A 9,411-nucleotide genomic window follows, 5' to 3' on the forward strand; every position below is an offset into this window, starting at 1 on the left:
TATATAACAACACTCTCCCCCAAAGTCAATAGTGTAACTATTTACAATGTGAGTCGATCTGGGGCCCGTCTTTCCCTGGTTGATCGTCTTGGTGTGAAGGCTGGTGTTGTTGAATCATTTGTTGGGCCCTCGCTGGGCTGCTGTGCAGCTGGCCTTGCTGGGCTGCCTGGTGTGTTGGGTCCTGCTGGGCTGCTGTGGATGATGGGTTCTGCTTCGTGGTCAACCGTGGTGCCGGTTGCCACTGATGTGTAAGTTGGGGGATCAAAAAAGGTAGGGTCCAAGGTGGGTTGCTCAGGGTAGTCCGTGAATCTGAGTTTGATTTGGTCCAAGTGTTTCCGGTGAATTAGTCCATTTGAAAGTTTGACCCGAATCACCCTGCTCCCCTCTTTGGCCACGACAGTGCCGGGAAGCCACTTGGGACCTTGTCCATAATTTAATACAAATACAGGATCATTGACTTCAATCTCACGTGATACATTTGCGCTATTATGGTATGCACTTTGTTAAAGCCGCCTGCTCTCTACCTGTTCATGTAGATCAGGGTGAACTAACGAGAGCCTTGTCTTAAGTGCTCTTTTCATGAGCATTTCAGCAGGTGGGATCCCAGTGAGTGAGTGGGGTCTCATGCGGTAGCTAAGCAGGACTCGGGATAGGCGAGTCTGCAGTGAGCCTTCAGTTACCCTCTTCAAGCCTTGCTTGATGGTTTGCACTGCTCTCTCTGCCTGACCATTGGACGCTGATTTAAACGAGGCAGATGTGACACGTTTGATCCCGTTACAGGTCATGAATTCTTTGAACTCAGCACTGGTAAAACATGGCCCGTTGTCACTCACCAGGACATTGGGTAAGCCGTGTGTGGCAAACATGGCCCGCAGGCTTTCAGTAGTGGCAGTGGACATGCTAGCCGACACTATCTCACATTCAATCCACTTGGAGTACGTGTCTACAACCACAAGGAACATTTTACACAAGAATGGGCCTGCATAGTTGATGTGTACCCTAAACCATGGTTTGGAGGGCCAAGACCATAAGCATAGTGGCGCCTCCCTGGGTACATTGCTGAACTGCGAGCATGTATTACATCTGTGAACGCACGACTCTAAATCCGCATCGATACCGGGCCACCACACGTGGGATCTGGCTATCGCTTTCATCATTATGATGCCTGGGTGGGTACTGTGGAGGTCATTGATGAAGGTGTCTCTGCCCTTCTTGGGGACCACTGCTCAATTGCCCCACAGAAGGCAGTCTGCCTGTAAAGACATTTCATCTTTGCGCCACTGGAACGGCTTTACCTCTTCCTGCATTTCCACTGTGACACTGGACCAGCTCCCGTGAAGCACATAGCTTTTGACTAGAGATAATAAGGGGTCCTGGCTTGTCCAGGTTTTGATCTGCCGGGCAGTGACGGGTGATTGCTCACTCTCAAATACTTCCATAACCATGGCTAGATCTGCGGGCTGTGCCATTTCCACCCTGTGGTGGGCAATGGCAGCCTACTGAGAGCATCGGTGCAGTTTTCTGTGCCTGGCCTGTGGCGGATGGCATAGTTGTATGCGGACAACCTGAGTGCCCATCGCTTCTCGGCCTTTTGGCTAAGATCTGCATAACTAACCTGACCAGCCACCATGACCTCCGGGTGGTTTCTCCCTGGTCAGGAAGGTATATGCTTACATTTTTGTAAACAGGAGGTGGGTGGGATGGCTTGACCCATCCACCTCCACGGAGGTGTGTGGGGGACCTGACCCATCCACCTCCATGGCACGAACCTGGTATTGCAGTACTTCCAGGAATGGTGCAGTGGCTCTAGGCCTTTTGGCTAAGAGCATTGGTGCAGAGTGATCCTTGACTGGTGCAGGGTGACCTCTGGCGTTTGTGACTTGACAAAGAATTGGAAACGATTGGCTACGAATTTATAAAAAAAAAAAAAAAAACCTGAGTGCCCATCTATCGCTTCTCGGCCTTTTGGCTAAGATCATGCGTAACTGACCTGACAGGGGAGTAGCCACCATGACCTCCGGGTGGTTCTCCCTGGATCAGGAAGGTATATGCTTGCTTTTTTGGAAACAGGAGGTGGGTGGGGTGGCTTGACCCATCCACCTCCACGGAGGTGTGTGGGGGACCTGACCCATCCACCTCCATGGCACGAACCTGGTATTGCAGTACTTCCAGGAACGGTGCAGTGGCTCTAGGCCTTTTGGCTAAGAGCATTGGCGCAGAGTGATCCTTGGCGTGTGCAAGGTGACCTCTGGCGTTTGTGATTTGACAAAGAATTGGAACGATTGGCTACGAATTTCAACAAAAAAAACCCAAAAAAAAACCTGAGTGCCCATCTCTGGATGCTGGCCAATGCATTGGTATTTATCCCTTTACTCTCTGAGAATAGTGATATAAGTGGCTTATGGTCAGTTTCCACATTCGAATTTTAGCCCAAACAGGTATTGATGAATTTTCTTTACCCCATAAACACACGCTAACGCTTCTTTCTCAATCATGCTGTAGGCTCTCTCAGCCTTAGACAGACTCCTGGATGCATAAACAACCGGTTGTAGTTTCCCAAAGTCATTTGCTTGTTGCAATACACACCCGACACCATATGACGACGCATCACATGCTAGTACCAAACGCTTACATGGATCATACAACACAAGCAATTTGTTTGAGCATAACAATATTCTCATTTTTACAAAGGCATTTTCTTGACTTTTGCCCCAAACCCATTCATCCCTTTTCGCAGTAAGACATGCAGTGGTTCTAACAGTGTGCTGAGACCCGGTAAGAAGTTACCAAAGTAGTTCAGAAGTCCCAGAAACGACCGCAGCTCCGTCACTTTCTGTGGCCTCAGTGCGTTCTCGATTGCCTCCATCTTTGCATTGGTGGGCCTGATGCCGTCCGCTACAATCCTCCTTCCCAAGAACTCCACTTCAGGCACCAGGAAAATGCACTTCGAGCGTTTTAACCTGAGCCCCACGCAGTTGAGTCGACCAAGAACCTCCTCCAGGTTCTGCAGCTGCTCGACTGTGTTCTGACCTGTGACCAAGATGTCGTCCTGGAAGACCAAGGTGTGCGGGTCTGACTTCAGTAAACTTTCCATGTTTATCTGGAATATCGCCACCGTTGATCGGATTCCAAACGGGCATCTGTTATAAACAAAAAGACCTTTGTGCGTGTTGATGCAGGTGAAGGCCTTCGATGATTCCTCCAGTTCCTGCGTCATGTAGGCTGAAGTCAGATCCAGCTTCGTGAATGTATTTCCTCCCGCCAGCATTGCAAAGAGGTCGTCGGCCTTTGGTAGTGGGTATTGGTCCTGCAGGGAGAAACGATTGATTACTTTGTAATCGCCACAGATTCTGATGGTGCCATCTCCCTTGAGGATTGGGACGATGGGGCTGGCCCACTTGTTGAACTCAATCGGTGAAATGATACCCTCTCTTTGCAGCCGGTCTAGCTCGATCTCTACCCTTTCTCTCATCATGTAGGGTACTGCTCTCGCCTTGTGATGGATGGGTCACGCCCCCGGAATTAGGTGGATCTGCACTTTTGGAATTTCCTGATGCCTGGTTCGAACAGTGAAGGAAATTTGTATAAGACCTGGGCACACAAAGTGTCGTCAGCAGGCGAGAGCGCTCGGATGTCGTCCCAGTTCCAGCGTATCTTTCCCAGCCAGCTCCTGCTGAGCAGCGTGGGACCATCGCCCGGTACCACCCAGGGTGGTAGCTTGTGCACCGCTCCATCGTAGGAGACCTTTACGGTAGCACTGCCAATTACAGAAATCAGTTCTTTTGTATAAGTTCCTAGTTTCGTGCGAACTGGAGTTAAGACTGGCCTTGAGGCCTTATTGCACCACAACCTTTCGAAAGTCTTTTTGCCCATGATGGACTGGCTCACGCCCGTGTCCAGCTCCATTGACACCGGGAGTCCATTTAGTTCAACATTCAGCATTATCGGGGGACAATTCGTGGTGAATGTGTGCACCCCATGTACCTCTGCCTCCTCGGTCTGAGGCTCTGGTTCGTCGTGATCCTCTGTGGATCTGTCCTCCTCTGCAACATGGTGATTTTCAGGTTTAACAGGCTTTGCAGCTCACCTGCACATACATTGGAGATGTCCCATTGTTCCACAGCCCTTGCAAACGTACTCTTTGAATCGGCATGAATGGAAACAATGGTCACCCCCGCAGCGCTAACAAGGTGTTAATGGCCTTGCACTCATCACCCTTGATGGTGGACTCTGAGTCATCTGCGGACGTGTAGCTGCAGGCATGTGCGACCTGCCCTGTGCATTATGATTCGAAAACAACATCACTTTGTTCACAGTACTTGTAGCAGCACTTGTGTGCTGAGAGATTTGCTTCATATTGTCACTGGTGGCAATGAACACCTGGGCTATCGCTATGGCCTTACTCAAGGCTGGGGTCTCTACCGTCAAAAGTTTGCGAAGTATGGTTTCGTGGCCAATGCCAAGTACGAAAAAGTCTCTGAGCATGTGCTCCAAATGTCCTTCAAATTCGCAATGTCCTGCAAGGCGTCTTAGCTCAGCGACATAACTCGCCACTTCCTGGCCTTCAGACCTTTTGTAGGTGTAGAACCGGTACCTCGCCATCAGAATGCTTTCCTTCGGGTTCAAATGCTCTCGGACCAGTGTGCACAAATCGTCGTACGATTTCTCCGTGGGTTTCACTGGAGTGAGCAGATTCTTCATGAGGCCATACGTTGGTGCCCCACAGACGGTGAGGAGGATCGCCCTTCGTTTGGCAGCACTCTCTTCCCCATCTAGCTCATTGGCCACGAAGTATTGGTCGAGTTGCTCCACAAAAGTTTCCCAATCATCTCCCTCCGAGAATTTCTCCAGGATGCCCACTGTTCTCTGCATTTTTGGATTCGCTATCTGTATCTCGTCGCCAGTTGTTGCGTGTGGAAAAAGAGTCAGACTGAACACTGTGAACTGAAAGTAAAGTGTGACCGTAGTCTTTTATTGCAGGTCTCCAGAGTGCCTCTCCAACCTGGGAAGCCTCCTTAAATAACTGTGCTCCCAAGGGATTATGGGATCCCTTGGGGACTCCAGGGGATGAGCCCTCTGGTGGCTGTACAGAGTAAATACAAGTTTACATATATAACAGCAGGGATGTGTGGAAAGGAAGGGGTGAGTGGGGCTAACAGGATTGCTCTTTGAAAGAGCCTACGCAGACTCGATGGGCCGAATGGCCTCCTTCTGTGCTGCACTGTTCTCTGATTCTATGATTCTGGGACTCCCCCACCAGTGCAAAAAGTCTCTGTCTAACCCTATCTATTCCTTTCAAAATCCTAAACAACCTTTATCAAATGACTCTTTAAAGCTCGATATTCCATGGCCTATGAACCTAGTTTATGTCGCCTCTCCTCACAATCTAACCCTTGAAGCCCCGGTAACAATCTGGTGAATCCGTGCTGCGCTCCCTCCAAGGCCAGTGTACCCTCTCTATGGTGTGGTACCCAGAACTGTGCCCAGTGCTCCAGGTGTGGTCTAAACAGGGCTTTGTACAGCTGTAGCAAAACTTCCGACCCTTTATATTCCAGCCCTTTAGTTATAAAGGCCAACATTCCATGAGAATTTCTGATTGTTCTTTGTACCCTACACTAGGTTCAGGGATGACACAAAATGGCACCGACTCGTAGTCAGTTGTGACTCAATCTCATCATCGCCATAGACAGTCCCTCGAAACGAGGATGACTTGCTTTCAGGCCAAAAAAGGGATGAGTTCACAGGTGTCTCAATGAAGGACCTAATATTCCAGATCCCGAACTACATCCTGAAGGGTGGAAGGTGCCCGTGGGTGGATTTATTTAACGTGGGGTGACCGTTGCACACCAGCCACCGCACGGGGCTTGACAGAGCTCGGCCTGGGTTAACCAGGACGACTGGAGACCTGCTCTGCTGCACAGACCCAGTGCGCACACATATCGTACACAGTGTGGGCTGGGCCCGTGCTGCCCCTGGGCCCTCGCCTCTCCTGGGCCCCGAACTCGCGCCTCTCCTGGGCCCCGATCACGTCCCTCCACAATCTCTCGCCGCTCCTTCGCCCCGACCTCGTCGCTCCTGCTGTACCTGCCCACGCTCCCATCGTCGGCCTGGACCTTGATGATGTGACTCAATCTACCAGTCAAGTAAATTACCCTACTTGTGTGGAACTGAGCCCCACCCCCCCCAGCAAGAAAGGCCCAGGCTCCATGCCCGGCCTGTTAGTTAGGAGTTACGGTTGTGTGGGCTGAAGTTCAGGTAGGGTTGGGTAAAAGGGTTATTAGCTCGGTTTAGGGTTTCGGCTTAGCGTTTGTTGAGTTAGAGTTTAAGTTAGGCGTAGGGCTATGCGATAGGGTTACGGGATTTAGAAAGAAAGACTTGCATTTATATAGCGCCGTTCACGACCACCGGACATCTCAAAGCGCTTTACGGCCAATGAAGGCCTTTTGGGGCGCAGTCACTGTTGTAACGTGGGAAACGCGGCAGCCAATTTGCACACAGCAAGCTCCCAGAAACAGCAAGGTGATAATGACCAGGTCATCTGTTTTTATGTGATGTTGATTGAGGGATAAATATTGGCCCAGGACACCGGGGATAATTCCCCTGCTCTTCTTCGAAATAGTGCCATGGGATCTTTTATGTCCACCTGAGGGAGCAGACGGGGCCTCGTTCTAACGTCTCATCGAAATATGGCATCTCCGACAGTGCAGCGCTCCCTCAGCACTGCACTGGAGTGTGTCAACCTAGATTTGTGTGCTCAAGTCCCTGGAGTGGGACTTGAACCCACAACCTTCCGACTGAGAGGCGAGAGTGCTCCCCACTGATGTACGATTAGACTGGGCGTGTTAGGGTATAGCCTTAGGATTTGGGTTCAGTTTAGGGTTCGGGTTCCAGAGATTGAAAGGTGACATTCTACCCTAAGTAAACTCGAGGTGATCCAAAACTCGGCTGCCCCGTGTCCTAACCCGCACCAAGTCTCCGCTCACCCATCACCCCCTGTGCTCACTGCCCCGTGTCCTAACTCGCACCAAGTCCCGCTCACCCATCACCCCCTGTGCTCACTGCCCCGTGTCCTAACCCGCACCGAGTCCCACTCACCCATCACCCCCTGTGCTCACTGCCCCGTGTCCTAACTCGCACCAAGTCCCGCTCACCCATCACCCCCTGTGCTCACTGCCCCGTGTCCTAACCCGCACCAAGTCCCGCTCACCCATCACCCCCTGTGCTCACTGCCCCGTGTCCTAACTTGCACCAAGTCCCACTCACCCATCACCCCCTGTGCTCACTGCCCCGTGTCCTAACCCACACCAAGTATCGCTCACCCATCACCCCCTGTGCTCGCTGCCCCGTGTCCTAACTCGCACCAAGTCTCCGCTCACCCATCACCCCCTGTGCTCACTGCCCCCGTGTCCTAACTCGCTCCAAGTCCCGCTCACCCATCACCCCCTGTGCTCACTGCCCCGTGTCCTAACCCGCACCAAGTCCCGCTCACCCATCACCCCCTGTGCTCACTGCCCCGTGTCCTAACTCGCACCGAGTCCCGCTCACCCATCACCCCCTGTGCTCACTGCCCCGTGTCCTAACCCGCACCAAGTCCCGCTCACCTATCACCTCCTGTGCTCGCCGACCTACATTGGTTCAAAATTCTCATCCTTGTTTACAAATCCCTCCATGGCCCCTCGCCCCTCTCCCTATCTCTGTAATCTCCTCCAGCCCCACAACCCCCCGAGATGTCTGCGCTCCTCTAATTCCTCCCTTTTGACCATCCCTGATTATAATCGCTCCACCATCGGTGTCCGGGCCTTCTGTTGCCTAGGCCCCAAACTCTGGAACTCCCTCCCTAAACCTCTCCACCTCTCTTTCCTCCTTCAAGCTGCTCCTTAAAACCTAACTCTTTGAGCAAGATTTTGGTCACGCGCGCTAATTTTTCATTATACGGTTCGGTGTCGAATATTTTGTTGCATAATGCTCCTTTGAAACTTATAAAAATAGGAGCAGTAGTAGGCCATTCGGCCCTTCGAGCCTGCACCGCCATTCAGTATGATCATGGCTGATCCTCTATCTCAACACCATATTCCCGCTTTTTCCCCATACCCCTTGATGCCTTTTGTTTCTAGAAATCTGTCCATCTCCCTCTTAAATATATTCAGTGACTTGGCCTCCACAGCCTTCTGTGGTAGAGAATTCCACAGGTTCATCATCCTCTGAGTGAAAACATTTCTCCTCATCTCGGTCCTAAATTTCCTTCCCCGTATCCGGAGACTGTGACCCCTTGTTCTAGACTTCCCAGCCCCGGGAAACATCCTCCCCGCAACCAGTCTGTCCAACCCAGTCAGAAGTTTATACGTTTCAATGAGATCCCCTCTCATTCTTCTAAACTCTAGTGAATACAGGCCTAGTCAACCCAATCTCTCCTCATACGACAGTCCTGCCATCCCGGGAATCAGTGTGGTGAACCTTTGCTGCACTCCCTCTATGGCGAGTATATCCTTTCTTAGCTAAGGAGACCAAAACTGCACACAATACTCCAGGTGCGGTCTCACCAAAGCCTTCGGGATGTTTCACTATGTTTGAAGGTGCGATATAAATGAAAGTTGTTGTTGTGTCTGACCCACTGCCACCATCCAGTCGCCCAATCAGAAGGAGGAGGCGCACATCCTATCTAACTGGTGGGGGGGCTAGGTGTGACCCCCTGGTCCCAGAGGGTGAAAGGTCAGAGTTGGACATGTCTCAGTTTCCAGAGTCTGATTAAGGAGTTTATTTGCATCCTTCACTGTCATGAATTAATGAGCAGTACAACAGCCTGATCGTTCAGGAATTATTTAGTGTTTGGTTAGGGTGTCAGTGCCAAATGGACTCAGAATTTCCATTCACCGCACTCCCAGAATGGAGGCCGTGAATGATTCAGGGCATCGGATTTAACCCTTGCAATCCCTGTCCCTTGTCAAAGTTTCACAAAGTATTTACGGCAACAGCAACTAGCGTTTAAACAGCGCCAGCATCATGGTAAAACGCCCCAAGGCATTTATCCAAACAAATATTTGACTCCGAGCCACATAAGCAGAGATTTGGACAGGTGCCCAAAAGCTGGGTCAAAGGGTTGGTTTTAAGGAGCATCTTAAAGGAGGAATGAGAGATAGAGAAGCGGAGAGGTTCAGGGAAGGAGTTCCAGAGCTCGGGGCCCAGGCAGCTGAAGGGCCGGACACCGATGGTGGAGCGATTATAATCAGGGATGGTCAAAAAGGCAGAATTTGAGGAGTGCAGACATCTAGAGGGATTGTGGAGGCTGGACGAGGTTACAGAGATAGGGAGGGATGTAGGGGCTGGAGGAGGTTACAGAGATAGGGAGGGGTGTAGGGGCTGGAGGAGGTTACAGAGATAGGGAGGGTTGTAGGGGCTGGAGGAGGTTACAGA

General features: G+C 51.2%; 2 pseudogenes; both read left to right on the plus strand.

Moving 5' to 3' along the window:
- Positions 1-1,575: 1,575 nt before the first annotated feature.
- Positions 1,576-1,806, plus strand: LOC139274331 (U2 spliceosomal RNA; annotated as a pseudogene).
- Positions 1,807-1,949: 143 nt separating this feature from the next.
- LOC139274300 (U2 spliceosomal RNA) lies at positions 1,950-2,188 on the plus strand (annotated as a pseudogene).
- The last annotated feature ends 7,223 nt before the right edge of the window (positions 2,189-9,411 follow it).

The sequence above is a fragment of the Pristiophorus japonicus genome, chromosome 9, assembly GCF_044704955.1.
Source record: "Pristiophorus japonicus isolate sPriJap1 chromosome 9, sPriJap1.hap1, whole genome shotgun sequence".
Lineage (NCBI taxonomy): Eukaryota > Metazoa > Chordata > Chondrichthyes > Pristiophoridae > Pristiophorus > Pristiophorus japonicus.